Below are 17,546 nucleotides of genomic sequence, written 5' to 3' on the forward strand. Positions count from 1 at the left end.
TATAAACGGATTATTATTATTATCATTATTATTACTTTTGTTATGATAATTATTACTATTATTATTATTATTATTGTTATTATTATTATTATTATTATCATTATTATTGTTATTATTATTATTATATCTATTTATTTTATTTTATTATACTTTGTCGCTGTCTCCCGCGTTTGCGAGGTAGCGCAAGGAAACAGACGAAAGAAATGGCCCAACCCCCCCCCCCCCATACACATGAATATACATACGTCCACACACGCAAATATACATACCTACACAGCTTTCCATGGTTTACCCCAGACGCTTCATATGCCTTGATTCAATCCACTGACAGCACGTCAACCCCGGTATACCACATCTATCCAATTCACTCTATTCCTTGCCCTCCTTTCACCCTCCTGCATGTTCAGGCCCCGATCACACAAAATCTTTTTCACTCCATCTTTCCACCTCCAATTTGGTCTCCCTCTTCTCCTCGTTCCCTCCACCTCCGACACATATATCCTCTTGGTCAATCTTTCCTCACTCATTCTCTCCATGTGCCCAAACCACTTCAAAACACCCTCTTCTGCTCTCTCAACCACGCTCTTTTTATTTCCACACATCTCTCTTACCCTTACGTTACTCACTCGATCAAACCACCTCACACCACACATTGTCCTCAAACATCTCATTTCCAGCACATCCATCCTCCTGCGCACAACTCTATCCATAGCCCACGCCTCGCAACCATACAACATTGTTGGAACCACTATTCCTTCAAACATACCCATTTTTGCTTTCCGAGATAATGTTCTCGACTTCCACACATTCTTCAAGGCCCCCAGAATTTTCGCCCCCTCCCCCACCCTATGATCCACTTCCGCTTCCATGGTTCCATCCGCTGCCAGATCCACTCCCAGATATCTAAAACACTTCACTTCCTCAGTTTTTCTCCATTCAAACTCACCTCCCAATTGACTTGACCCTCAACCCTACTGTACCTAATAACCTTGCTCTTATTCACATTTACTATTAACTTTCTTCTTCCACACACTTTACCAAACTCAGTCACCAGCTTCTGCAGTTTCTCACATGAATCAGCCACCAGCGCTGTATCATAAGCGAACAACAACTGACTCACTTCCCAAGCTCTCTCATCCCCAACTGACTTCATACTTGCCCCTCTTTCCAAAACTCTTGCATTTACCTCCATAACAACCCCATCCATAAACAAATTAAACAACCATGGAGACATCACACACCCCTGCCGCAAACCTACATTCACTGAGAACCAATCACTTTCCTCTCTTCCTACACGTACACATGCCTTACATCCTCGATAAAAACTTTTCACTGCTTCTAACAACTTGCCTCCCACACCATATATTCTTAATACCTTCCACAGAGCATCTCTATCAACTCTATCATATGCCTTCTCCAGATCCATAAATGCTACATAAAAATCCATTTGCTTTTCTAAGTATTTCTCACATACATTCTTCAAAGCAAACACCTGATCTACACATCCTCTACCACTTCTGAAACCACACTGCTCTTCCCCAATCTGATGCTCTGTACATGCCTTCACCCTCTCAATCAATACCCTCCCATATAATTTACCAGGAATACTCAACAAACTTATACCTCTGTAATTTGAGCACTCACCCTTATCCCCTTTGCCTTTGTACAATGGCACTATGCACGCATTCCGCCAATCCTCAGGCACCTCACCATGAGTCATACATACATTAAATAACCTTACCAACCAGTCAACAATACAGTCACCCCCTTTTTTAATAAATTCCACTGCAATACCATCCAAACCTGCTGCCTTGCCGGCTTTCATCTTCCGCAAAGCTTTCACTACCTCTTCTCTTTTTACCAAATCATTTTCCCTAACCCTCTCACTTTGCACACCACCTCGACCAAAACACCCTATATCTGCCACTCTATCATCAAACACATTCAATTATTATTATTATTATCATTATTATTATTATTATTATTATTATTATTATTATTATTATTATTATTATTACTATTGCTATTATTATCATCATCATTATTATAGCTTTTATTATTGCTATAATTATTATTATTATTATCTATTATTTATTTTCCTTTCTCGCTGTCTCCCGCGTTTGCGAGGTAGCGCAAGGAAACAGACGAAAGAAATGGCCCAACCCACCCCCATACGCATGTATATACATACACGTCCACACACGCAAATATACATACCCATACATCTCAATGTACACATACATATACACACACAGACATATACATATATACACATGCACACAATTCGCACTGTCTGCCTTTATTCATTCCCATCGCCACCTCGACACACATGGAATAACATCCCCCTCCCACCTCATGTGTGCGAGGTAGCGCTAGGAAAAGACAACAAAGGCCCCATTCGTTCACACTCAGTCTCTAACTGTCATGCAATAATGCCCGAAGCCACAGCTCCCTTTCCACATCCATGCCCCACACAACTTTCTTTGGTTTACACCAGACGCTTCACATGCCCTGATTCAATCCATTGACAGCACGTCAACCCCGGTATACCACATCGATCCAATTCACTCTATTCCTTGCCCGCCTTTCACCCTCCTGCATGCTCAGGCCCCGATCATTCAAAATCTTTTTCACTCCATCTTTCCACCTCCAATTTGGTCTCCCACTTCGACTAGTTCCCTCCACCTCCGACACATATATCCTCTTGGTCAATCTTTCTTCACTCATTCTCTCCATGTGCCCGAACCATTTCAAAACACCCTCTTCTGCTCTTTCAACCACACTCTTTTTATTTCCACACATCTCTCTTACCCTTACATTACTTACTGGATAAAACCACCTCACACCACATATTGTCCTCAAACATCTAATTTCCAGCACATCCGCCATTCCTACGCACAACTCTATCCATAGCCCACGCCTCGCAACCATACAACATTGTTGGAACCACTATTCCTTCAAACATACACATTTCTGATTTCGGAAATAATGTTCTCGACTTCCAAACATTCTTCAAGGCTCCCAGGACTTACGCCCCCTTCCCCACCCTATGATTCACTTCCGCTTCCATGGTTCCATCCGCTGCCAGATCCACTCTCAGATATCTAAAACACTTCACTTCCTCCAGTTTTTCTCCATTCAAACTTACCTCCCAATTGACTTGACCCTCAACCCTACTGTACCTAATAACCTTGCTCTTATTCACATTTACTCTTAACTTTCTTCTTTCACACACTTTACCAAACTCAGTCACCAGCTTCTGCAGTTTCTAACATGAATCAGCCACCAGCGCTGTATCATAAGCGAACAACAACTGACTCACTTCCCAAGCTCTTTCATCCACAACAGACTGCATACTTGTCCCTCTTTCCAAAACTCTTGCATTTACCTCCCCAACAACCCCATCAATAAGCAAATTAAACAACCATGGAGACATCACACACCCCTGCCGCAAACCTACATTCACTGAGAACCAATCACTTTCCTCTCTTCCTACACGTACACATGCCTTACATCCTCGATAAAAACTTTTCACTGCTTCTAACAACTTGACTCCCACACCATATATTCTTAGTGCCTTCCACAGAGCATCTCTATCAACTCTATCATATGCCTTCTCCAGATCCATAAACGCTACATACAAATCCATTTGCTTTTCTAAGTAATTCTCATATACATTCTTCAAAGCAAACACCTGATCCACACATCTTCTACCACTTCTGAAACCATAATGCTCTTCCCCAATCTGATGCTCTGTATATGCCTTCACCCTCTCAATCAATATCCTCCCATCTAATTTACCAGGAATAATCAACAAACATATACCTCTGTAATTTGAGCAATCACTCCTATCCCCTTGAGGTCCAGATAAACTTTTGGTCTGTCAAGACTTTATTATGGCGGATGACCAACTACCTACCCTCATGTATCCAAGATATGGTTGTACTTTGTGTAGTGAAGACAATTGAGAAACATCATAAGCCAATATTCCAGTTTCATGATAAGAGAAAAAGCGGACCAGGCAGTATTATACAGTGGTTAAGTTGATGAAAACTACTATTGACGTTTGTGTAAATAAATTATACATTTCCCTTTCCATAGCCAGAGGTTGAACCATTATGTGACATTTATTTTTCATTTCATTTCCTGTTAGAAATTTCAGTTTTCTAAATCATTTCTTACATTTTTCATATATATATATATATATATATATATATATATATATATATATATATATATATATATATATATATATATATATATATATATATATATGTATATATATGTATATATATTTATATATGTATATATATTTATATATGTATATATATGTATATATATGTATATATATGTATATATATGTATATATATATATATATGTATATATATATATGTATATATATTTTTCATATACTTATATATATATATATGTATATATATGTATGTATATATATATATATATATATATATATATATATATATATATATATATATATATATATATATATATATATATATATATATATATATATATATATATATATATATATATATATATATATATATATATATATATATATATATATATATATATATATATATATATATATATATATATATATATATATATATATATATATATATATACAGCAGTTGTGGGAGTATGTGATAGAATGTAAGAAAGTAAATTCTCGATTAATATGGGTAAAATTGAAAGTTGATGGAGAGAGGTGGGTGATTATTGGTGCATATGCACCTGGGCATGAGAAGAAAGATCATGAGAGGCAAGTGTTTTGGGAGCAGCTGAATGAGTGTGTTAGCGGTTTTGATGCACGAGACCGGGTTATAGTGATGGGTGATTTGAATGCAAAGGTGAGTAATGTGGCAGTTGAGGGAATAATTGGTATGCATGGGGTGTTCAGTGTTGTAAATGGAAATGGTGAAGAGCTTGTAGATTTATGTGCTGAAAAAGGACTGATGATTGGGAATACCTGGTTTAAAAAGCGAGATATACATAAGTATACTTATGAAAGTAGGAGAGATGGCCAGAGAGCGTTATTGGATTACGTGTTAATTGACAGGCGTGCGAAAGAGAGACTTTTGGATGTTAATGTGCTGAGAGGTGCAACTGGAGGGATGTCTGATCATTATCTTGTGGAGGCTAAGGTGAAGATTAGTATGGGTTTTCAGAAAAGAGGAGTGAATGTTGGGGTGAAGAAGGTGGTGAGAGTAAGTGAGCTTGAGAAGGAGACCTGTGTGGGGAAGTACCAGGAGAGACTGTGTACAGAATGGAAAAAGGTGAGAACAATGGAAGTAAGGGGAGTGGGGGAGGAATGGGATGTATTTAGGGAATCAGTGATGGATTGCGCAAAAGATGCTTGTGGCATGAGAAGAGTGGGAGGTGGGCTGTTTAGAAAGGGTAGTGAGTGGTGGGATGAAGAAGTAAGAGTATTAGTGAAAGAGAAGAGAGAGGCATTTGGACGATTTTTGCAGGGAAAAAATGCAATTGAGTGGGAGAAGTATAAAAGAAAGAGACAGGAGGTCAAGAGAAAGGTGCAAGAGGTGAAAAAAAGGGCAAATGAGAGTTGGGGTGAGAGACTATCAGTAAATTTTAGGGAGAATAAAAAGATGTTCTGGAAGGAGGTAAATAGGGTGCGTAAGACAAGGGAGCAAATGGGAACTTCAGTGAAGGGCGTAAATGGGGAGGTGATAACAAGTAGTGGTGATGTGAGAAGGAGATGGAATGAGTATTTTGAAGGTTTGTTGAATGTGTCTGATGACAGAGTGGCAGATATAGGGTGTTTTGGTCGAGGTGGTGTGCAAAGTGAGAGGGTTAGGGAAAATGATTTGGTAAACAGAGAAGAGGTAGTAAAAGCTTTGCGGAAGATGAAAGCCGGCAAGGCAGCAGGTTTGGATGGTATTGCAGTGGAATTTATTAAAAAAGGGGGTGACTGTATTGTTGACTGGTTGGTAAGGTTATTTAATGTATGTATGACTCATGGTGAGGTGCCTGAGGATTGGCGGAATGCGTGCATAGTGCCATTGTACAAAGGCAAAGGGGATAAGAGTGAGTGCTCAAATTACAGAGGTATAAGTTTGTTGAGTATTCCTGGTAAATTATATGGGAGGGTATTGATTGAGAGGGTGAAGGCATGTACAGAGCATCAGATTGGGGAAGAGCAGTGCGGTTTCAGAAGTGGTAGAGGATGTGTGGATCAGGTGTTTGCTTTGAAGAATGTATGTGAGAAATACTTAGAAAAGCAAATGGATTTGTATGTAGCATTTATGGATCTGGAGAAGGCATATGATAGAGTTGATAGAGATGCTCTGTGGAAGGTATTAAGAATATATGGTGTGGGAGGCAAGTTGTTAGAAGCAGTGAAAAGTTTTTATCGAGGATGTAAGGCATGTGTACGTGTAGGAAGAGAGGAAAGTGATTGGTTCTCAGTGAATGTAGGGTTGCGGCAGGGGTGTGTGATGTCTCCATGGTTGTTTAATTTGTTTATGGATGGGGTTGTTAGGGAGGTAAATGCAAGAGTCCTGGAAAGAGGGGCAAGTATGAAGTCTGTTGGGGATGAGAGAGCTTGGGAAGTGAGTCAGTTGTTGTTCGCTGATGATACAGCGCTGGTGGCTGATTCATGTGAGAAACTGCAGAAGCTGGTGTAACCAAGATGTGAAAAAAGGAGAGATAGGTAGTATGTTTGAGGAAAGGAACCTGGATGTTTTGGCTCTGAGTGAAACGAAGCTCAAGGGTAAAGGGGAAGAGTGGTTTGGGAATGTCTTGGGAGTAAAGTCAGGGGTTAGTGAGAGGACAAGAGCAAGAGAAGGAGTAGCAGTACTCCTTAAACAGGAGTTGTGGGAGTATGTGATAGAATGTAAGAAAGTAAATTCTCAGTTAATATGCGTAATAGTGAAAATTGATGGAGAGAGAAGGGTGATTATTGGTGCATATGCACCTGGGCACGAGAAGAAAGATCATGAGAGGCAAGTGTTTTGGGAGCAGCTGAATGAGTGTGTTACTGGTTTTGATGCACGAGACCGGGTTATAGTGATGGATGATTTGAATGCAAAGGTGAGTAATATGGCAGTTGAGGGAAAAATTGGTATATATGGGGTGTTCAGTGTTATAAATGGAAATGGTGAAGAGCTTGTAGATTTATGTGCTGAAAAAGGACTGGTGATTGGGAATACCTGGTTTAAAAAGCGAGATATACATAAGTATAAGTATGTAAGTAGGAGAGATGGCCAGAGAGCGTTATTGGATTACGTGTTAATTGACAGGCGCGCGAAAGAGAGACTTTTGGATGTTAATGTGCTGAGAGGTGCAACTGGAGGGATGTCTGATCATTATCTTGTGGAGGCTAAGGTGAAGATTTGTATGGTTTTTCAGAAAAGAAGAGTGAATGATGGGGTGAATAGGGTGGTGAGAGTAAGTGAGCTTGGGAAGGAGACTTGTGTGAGCAAGTACCCGGAGAGACTGAGTAATGAATGGAAAAAGGTGAGAACAATGGAAGTAAGGGGAGTGGGGGAGGAATGGGATGTATTTAGTGAATCAGTGATGGATTGCGCAAAAGATGCTTGTGGCATGAGAAGAGTGGGAGGTGGGTTGATTAGAAAGGGTAATGAGTGGTGGGATGAAGAAGTAAGATTATTAGTGAAAGAGAAGAGAGAGACATTTGGACGATTTTTGCAGGGAAAAAATGCAATTGAGTGGGAGATGTATAAAAGAAAGAGACAGGAGGTCAAGAGAAATGTGCAAGAGGTGAAAAAGAGGGCAAATGGGAGTTGGGGAGAGAGAGTATCATTAAATTTTAGGGAGAATAAAAAATATGTTCTGGAAGGAGGTAAATAAAGTGCGTAAGACAAGGGAGCAAATGGGAACTTCAGTGAAGGGCGCAAATGGAGAAGTGATGACAAGTAGTGGTGATGTGAGAACGAGATGGAGTGAGTATTTTGAAGGTTTGTTGAATGAGTTTGATGATAGAGTGGCAGATATAGGGTGTTTTGGTCGTGGTGGTGTGCAAAGTGAGAGGGTTAGGGAAAATGATTTGGTAAACAGAGAAGAGGTAGTAAAAGCTTTGCGGAAGATGAAAGCCGGCAAGGCAGCAGGTTTGAATGGTATTGCAGTGGAATTTATTAAAAAAGGGGGTGACTGTATTGTTGACTGGTTGGTAAGGTTAATTAATGTATGTATGACTCATGGTGAGGTGCCTGAGGATTGGCGGAATGCGTGCATAGTGCCATTGTACAAAGGCAAAGGGGATAAGAGTGATTGCTCAAATTACAGAGGTATAAGTTTGTTGAGTATTCCTGGTAAATTATATGGGAGGGTATTGATTGAGAGGGTGAAGGCATGTACAGAGCATCAGATTGGGGAAGAGCAGTGCGGTTTCAGAAGTGGTAGAGGATGTGTGGATCAGGTGTTTGCTTTGAAGAATGTATGTGAGAAATACTTAGAAAAGCAAATGGATTTGTATGTAGCATTTATGGATCTGGAGAAGGCATATGATAGAGTTGATAGAGATGCTCTGTGGAAGGTATTAAGAATATATGGTGTGGGAGGCAAGTTGTTAGAAGCAGTGAAAAGTTTTTATCGAGGATGTAAGGCATGTGTACGTGTAGGAAAAGAGTAAAGTGATTGGTTCTCAGTGAATGTAGGTTTGCGGCAGGGGTGTGTGATGTCTCCATGGTTGTTTAATTTGTTTATGGATGGGGTTGTTAGGGAGGTGAATGCAAGAGTTTTGGAAAGAGGGGCAAGTATGAAGTCTGTTGGGGATGAGAGAGCTTGGGAAGTGAGTCAGTTGTTGTTCGCTGATGATACAGCGCTGGTGGCTGATTCATGTGAGAAACTGCAGAAGCTGGTGACTGATTCATGTGAGAAACTGCAGAAGCTGGTGACTGAGTTTGGTAAAGTGTGTTAAAGAAGAAAGTTAAGAGTAAATGTGAATAAGAGCAAGGTTATTAGGTACAGTAGGGTTGAGGGTCAAGTCAATTGGGAGGTGAGTTTGAATGGAGAAAAACTGGAGGAAGTGAAGTGTTTTAGATATCTGGGAGTGGATCTGGCAGCGGATGGAACCATGGAAGCGGAAGTGGATCATAGGGTGGGGGAGGGGGCGAAAATTCTGGGAGCCTTGAAGAATGTGTGGAAGTCGAGAACATTTTCTCGGAAAGCAAAAATGGGTATGTTTGAAGGAATAGTGGTTCCAACAATGTTGTATGGTTGCGAGGCATGGGCTATGGATAGAGTTGTGCGCAGGAGGATGGATGTGCTGGAAATGAGATGTTTGAGGACAATATGTGGTGTGAGGTGGTTTGATCGAGTGAGTAACGTAAGGGTAAGAGAGATGTGTGGAAATAAAAAGAGTGTGGTTGAGAGAGCAGAAGAGTGTGTTTTGAAATGGTTTGGGCACATGGAGAGAATGAGTGAGGAAAGATTGACCAAGAGGATATATGTGTCGGAGGTGGAGGGAACGAGGAGAAGAGGGAGACCAAATTGGAGGTGGAAATATGGAGTGAAAAAGATTTTGTGTGATCGGGGCCTGAACATGCAGGAGGGTGAAAGGAGGGCAAGGAATAGAGTGAATTGGATCGATGTGGTATACCGGGGTTGACGTGCTGTCAGTGGATTGAATCAAGGCATATGAAGCGTCTGTGGTAAACCATGGAAAGCTGTGTAGGTATGTATATTTGCGTGTGTGGACGTATGTATATACATGTGTATGGGGGGTGGGTTGGGCCATTTCTTTCGTCTGTTTCCTTGCGCTACCTCGTAAACGCGGAAGACAGCGACAAAGCAAAAAAAAAAAAAAAAAAATTATGAAAACAATAATAATAATAATAATAATAATAATAATAATAATAATGATAATAATGATTATAATAATAATAATAATGATTTTAATAATAATTATTAATAATGATAATAATAATAATGATAATAATAATGATAATAATAAGAATAATGATAATAATAATAATAACAATAATAATAATAATAATAATAATAACAATAATAATAATAATAATAATAATAATAATAATAATAATGATAATAATAATAACGATAATAATAATAATAATAATAATAATAATAATAATAATAATAATAATAATAATAATAATAATAATAATATAATAATAATAATAATGATAATAATAATAATAATAATAATAATAATAATAATAATAATAATAATAATAATAATAATAATAATAATAATAATAATAATAGTAATAATTATAATAATAAGATTAATAATGATGATAATAATAATGATAATAACTATAATAATAATAACATTAATGTCAAAATTAGTAATAATAATAATAATAATAATAATAATAATAATAATAATAATAATAATAATAACAATAATAATAATAATAATAATAATAATAATAATAATAATAATGATAATAATAATAATAATAATAATAATAATAATAATAATGATAATAATTATTATAATAATAATAATAAAATAATAATAATAATAATAATAAAAATAATAATAATAATAATGATAATGACAATAATAATAATAATAATAATAATAATAATAATAATAATAATAATAATGATAATAATAATGATGATAATGATAATAATAATCGTTATCATTATCACTGTTGTTATTGTCACTATGATTAGTATGACTATTATCATTATCATTAGTATCATTATCATTATTACAATTATTACTATTATTATTAGTATCATTATTATTATAATCATTATCATTATTATCATTATCATTACTATCATGAAGGAATGGGAACGACGTGGTATACCGGGCTTGACGTGCTGTCAATGGATTGAACCAGGGCATGTGAAGCATCTGGGGTAAACCATTGAAAGTTTTTTGGGGCCTGGACCTGTGATTTCGGTGCGTTACAGATGACAGCTAGAGACTGAGTGTGAACGAATGTGGCCTTAGTTGTCTTTTCCTAGCGTTACCTCGTGCTCTCAGGGGGAAGTGAATGCCATTTCATGTGTGGCGGGGCTGTGACGAGAGTGGATGAAGGCAGCAAGTATGAATATGTACATGTGTATATATGTTTATGTCTGTGTATGTATATGTATGTACACTTTGAAATGTATAGGTATGTATATGTATGTATACGTTGAAATGTTTAGGTAAGTATATGTGCGTGTGTGGGTGTTTTTTGTATATACATGTGTATGTGGGTTGGTTGGGCCATTCTTTCGTCTGTTCTTTGCGCTACCTTGCTAACGCGGGAGCTAGCGACTAACTATAATGAATAGAAAAATATATCATTATTATTATTATTATTATCATCATTATTATTATTGTTATTATCATTATTGTTATTATCATCATCATTATTGTTATCTTTAATATTATCACCAATACTATAACACAGATAACAGTTTCCATAAGCTCTACACACACGACATTGTTTCAGCATTTTCTAAACCGTGTCTACAAGATCTACGCAGATCCTACAGTCTCCATAAGCTCTACATATACTTTTCACATTCTCTACACGAACCATATTCTTGGCATAGACCAAACAGTCTCGACATGCTCTACACAGACCATAAAATCTCCACTCGCTCTACACATGCCATTCAGAGTCTACACACTACACAGGCCACATAGGGTTCACAACTCTCTAAATGCTACACAGTCTCCATAAAGGTCAACAATTTTCAGGTAGAAACAGCAAGATAATTTTCAGAGACTGTCACTGTCCTGTTACAGAAACATATGTAAAGTCGATGAAGATCTTGGCAAATATTGGAGCAAGTTTCAATGGTCCTAATTAACCCAGGGCCAATCTCCTATTTCTAGTGATAAACATGCTTGTCTTAAGAGATGGGCTTCGGGCAAGATAAGGCTCACAGTCTTCAGTTAGCTACTGAGTACTCTTACGGTTCTCAGATAGTGACGGGGTTAAGGAGCATTACATGTAACACGATAGGGATAGAGAGAAGGAAATGACCTTAACTTGGTCCATCAATTCTGCACCCTCGCTCGTTTGCTGCATTCTGCGATCAACACACCTCAAAGAGACGTGTTCTCTACGAAGCTGAACATCATCTCGTGATGCACCATTCCTATAAAGACTAAGACAGGTTACATTTGCTGCTGAGAAAGTGCAGATAGCAATATGCCATTGGACACAAGACGCTACATTTGATCATCAGATGGCTAACGGTCAAACGGGTCTTTGATAACAATGTCATTCTGAGTTATTAGTGATTCACTCATATCGAGGTAGAGACACATGGAAGACTTAAGCATAATAGCACCAAAGAAAACTGTTGCCTTAAAGAGAATTTTGCAAATCAAGAGCAATAATTTTTGTAGAACCATATATGAAGTTCATGTCTGGTTACATCTGGCATGCGATCCAATGACAAAGACAGAGTATCCTCCATCACGCCTCAGTCCCCAAGACGAGGTGCAGGAACAACCATAGTGACACGTCTTAAGAATAGACACCATCCTGTAGGAAACGACCTGTCCATCAAAAGCTATAATATGCGAGAGAAGCTCGTGAGCTTGACAGTAATACAATTTATGCAAACAGATTTATTGAACCGGTTTCTACGTGTTGTAGTAATGGCTTGTAAGTATTACAAGTGAGATCCATGGGACACATAACATTTCATGCAGACACACAACTAGCCTATAAATCAGTCATTAAAGCTAACCACATATATTACTGTGAGATGCTTAACGTACAATTGTGAAGGAACATTGATTGTAACATGGAATTTTCATGTTGTGTTTAAACGTCGTAATACATTTGTCTTTAAGAATTCACAATACAATATATATACGTACTTACTGTATAAATCAGTTATCATGCATATATGGTAGTCACCAGTATTATAGGGAGAATCATGTATGAATAAGTAATTAAGACAAATACCACGACAAATAATTGAAACAAGGAGGAACTTACCATATCCTTAAAGAGGCAGCAACTAGACCATCTTCAATTCGTTATGCGACTGTTTTTTCTTTTCTTATGGTTCATTCAGTGCCTACTTAGACGAAAATTTCTGTACCTGACTATATGTATCTATTTCATGTATATATGTTATGCTTTGTCGCTGTCTCCCGCGTTAGCGAGGTTGCGCAAGAAGACAGAAGAAAGAAAGGCCTTACCCACCCACATACACACACACATATATATATATATATATATATATATATATATATATATATATATATATATATATATATACACGTCCACTCACGCACATAAGCATATCTAAACATTTCAACGCACACACAATCACACATATATATATACTTACATATATACATATATATATATATATATATATATATATATATATATATATATATATATATATATATATATATATATATTTATATTTTTATTATACTTTGTCGCTGTCTCTCGCGTTTGCGAGTAGCGCAAGGAAACAGACGAAAGAAATGGCCCAACCCCCCCCCCATACACATGTATATACATACGTCCACACACGCAAATATACATACCTACACAGCTTTCCATGGTTTACCCCAGACGCTTCACATGCCTTGCTTCAATCCACTGACAGCACGTCAACCCCGGTATACCACATCGCTCCAATTCACTCTATTCCTTGCCCTCCTTTCACCCTCCTGCATGTTCAGGCCCCGATCACACAAAATCTTTTTCACTCCATCTTTCCACCTCCAATTTGGTCTCCCTCTTCTCCTTGTTCCCTCCACCTCCGACACATATATCCTCTTGGTCAATCTTTCCTCACTCATCCTCTCCATGTGCCCAAACCACTTCAAAACACCCTCTTCTGCTCTCTCAACCACGCTCTTTTTATTTCCACACATCTCTCTTACCCTTACGTTACTCACTCGATCAAACCACCTCACACCACAAATTGTCCTCAAACATCTCATTTCCAGCACATCCATCCTACTGCGCACAACTCTATCCATAGCCCACGCCTCGCAACCATACAACATTGTTGGAACCACTATTCCTTCAAACATACCCATTTTTGCTTTCCGAGATAATGTTCTCGACTTCCACACATTCTTCAAGGCCCCCAGGATTTTCGCCCCCTCCCCCACCCTATGATCCACTTCCGCTTCCATGGTTCCATCCGCTGCCAGATCCACTCCCAGATATCTAAAACACTTCACTTCCTCCAGTTTTTCTCCATTCAAACTCACCTCCCAATTGACTTGACCCTCAACCCTACTTTACCTAATAACCTTGCTCTTATTCACATTTACTCTTAACTTTCTTCTTCCACACACTTTTCCAAACTCAGTCGCCAGCTTCTGCAGTTTCTCACATGAATCAGCCACCAGCGCTGTATCATCAGCGAACAACAACTGACTCACTTCCCAAGCTCTCTCATCCCCAACAGACTTCATACTTGCCCCTCTTTCCAAAACTCTTGCATTTACCTCCCTAACAACCCCATCCATAAACAAATTAAACAACCATGGAAACATCACACACCCCTGCCGCAAACCTACATTCACTGAGAACCAATCACTTTCCTCTCTTCCTACACGCACACATGCCTTACATCCTCGATAAAAACTTTTCACTGCTTCTAACAACTTTCCTCCCACACCATATATTCTTAATACCTTCCACAGAACATCTCTATCAACTCTATCATATGCCTTCTCCAGATCCATAAATGCTACATACAAATCCATTTGCTTTTCTAAGTATTTCTCACATACATTCTTCAAAGCAAACACCTGATCCACACATCCTCTACCACTTCTGAAACAACACTGCTCTTCCCCAATCTGATGCTCTGTACATACCTTCACCCTCTCAATCAATACCCTCCCATATAATTTACCAGGAATACTCAACAAACTTATACCTCTGTAATTTGAGCACTCACTCTTATCCCCTTTGCCTTTGTACAATGGCACTATGCACGCATTCCGCCAATCCTCAGGCACCTCATCATGAGTCATACATACATTAAATAACCTTACCAACCAGTCAACAATACAGTCACCCCCTTTTTTAATAAATTCCACTGCAATACCATCCAAACCTGCTGCCTTGCCGGCTTTCATCTTCCGCAAAGCTTTCACTACCTCTTCTCTGTTCACCAAATGATTTTCCCTAACCCTCTCACTTTGCACACCACCTCGACCAAAACACCCTATATCTGCCACTCTATCATCAAACACATTCAACAAACCTTCAAAATACTTACTCCATCTCCTTCTCACATCACCACTACTTGTTATCACCTCCCCATTTGCGCCCTTCACTGAAGTTCCCATTTGCTCCCTTGTCTTACGCACTTTATTTACCTCCTTCCAGAACATCTTTTTATTTTCCCTAAAATTTAATGATACTCTCTCACCCCAATTCTCATTTGCCCTTTTTTTCACCTCTTGCACCTTTCTCTTGACCTCCTGTCTCTTTCTTTTATACATCTCCCACTCAATTGCATTTTTTTCCCTGCAAAAATCGTCCAAGTGCCTCTCTCTTCTCATTCACTAATACTCTTACTTCTTCATCCCACCACTCACTACCCTTTCTAATCAACCCAACTCCCACTCTTCTCATGCCACAAGCATCTTTTGCGCAATCCATCACTGATTCCCTAAATACATCCCATTCCTCCCCCACTCCCCTTACTTCCATTGTTCTCACCTTTTTCCATTCTGTACTCAGTCTCTCCTGATACTTCCTCACACAGGTCTCCTTCTCAAGCTCACTTACTCTCACCACCCTCTTCACCCAAACATTCACTCTTCTTTTCTGAAAACCCATACAAATCTTCACCTCAGCCTCCACAAGATAATGATCAGACTTCCCTCCAGTTGCACCTCTCAGCACATTAACATCCAAAAGTCTCTCTTTCGCACGCCTGTCAATTAACACGTAATCAAATAACGCTCTCTGGCCATCTCTCCTACTTACATAAGTATACTTATGTATATCTCGCTTTTTATACCAGGTATTCCCAATCATCAGTCCTTTTTCAGCACATAAATCTACAAGCTCTTCACCATTTCCATTTACAACACTGAACACACACATATATATATATATATATATATATATATATATATATATATATATATATATATATATATATATATATATATATATATATATATATATATTTATTTATTTATTTTGCTTCGTCGCTGTCTCCCGCGTGTGCGAGGTAGCGCAAGGAAACAGACGAAAGAAATGGCCCAACCCACCCCCATACACATGTATATACATACACGTCCACACACGCAAATATACATACCTATACATCTCAATGTACACATATATATACACACACAGACACATATATATATAAACAGGCACACAATTCACACTGTCCGACTCTATTTATTCCCATCGCCACCTCGCCACACATGGAATAACATCCCCCTCCTCCCTCATGTGTGCGAGGTAGCGCTAGGAAAAGACAACAAAGGCCCCATTCGTTCACACTCAGTCTCCAGCCGTCATGCAATAATGCCCGAAACCACAGCTCCCTTTCCACATCCAGGCCCCACAGAACTTTTCATGGTTTACCCCAGACGCTTCACATGCCCTGATTCAATCCACTGACAGCACGTCGACCCCGGTATACCACATTGATCCAATTCACTCTATTCCTTGCCCGCCTTTCACCCTCCTGCATGTTCAGGCCCCGATCACTCAAAATCTTTTTCACTCCATCTTTCCACCTCCAATTTGGTCTCCCACTTCTCCTCGTTCCCTCCACCTCCGACACATATATCCTCTTGGTCAATCTTTCCTTAATCATTCTCTCCATGTGCCCAAACCATTTCAAAACAAACTCTTCTGCTCTCTCAACTACGCTCTTTTTATTTCCACACAGCTCTCTTACCCTTACATTACTTACTCGATCAAACCATCTCACACCACATATTGTCCTGAAACATCTCATTTCCAGCACATTCACCCTCCTGCGCACAACTATAGTCTATAGCCAACGCCTCGCAACCATACAACATTGTTGGAACCATTATTCATTCAAACATAGCCATTTTGCTTTCCGAGACAATGTTCTCGACTTCCACACATTCTTCAAGGCTCCCAGGATTTTCGCCCCTTCCCCCACCCTATGATTCACTTCCGCTTCCATGGTTCCATCCGCTGCCAGATCCACTCCCAGATATATAAAACACTTTACTTCCTCCAGTTTTTCTCCATTCAAAGTTACCTCCCATTTGACTTGACCCTCAACCCTACTGTACCTAATAACCTTGCTCCTATTCACATTTACTCTTAACTTTCTTCTTTAACACTTTACCAAACTCTGTCACCAGCTTCTGTAGTTTCTCACATAAATCAGCCACCAGCGCTGTATCATCAGCGAACAACAACTGATTCGCTTCCCAAATGAAAAAGCAAAATGGATATATATATATGTATATATATATATATATATATATATATATATATATATATATATATATATATATATATATATATATATATATATATATATATATATATATATATATATATATATATGAATTGTGTTCATGGGTATATATGTATGTGTCTGTGTGTGTATA

The sequence above is a fragment of the Panulirus ornatus genome, chromosome 18 (genome assembly GCF_036320965.1).
Source record: "Panulirus ornatus isolate Po-2019 chromosome 18, ASM3632096v1, whole genome shotgun sequence".
Lineage (NCBI taxonomy): Eukaryota > Metazoa > Arthropoda > Malacostraca > Decapoda > Palinuridae > Panulirus > Panulirus ornatus.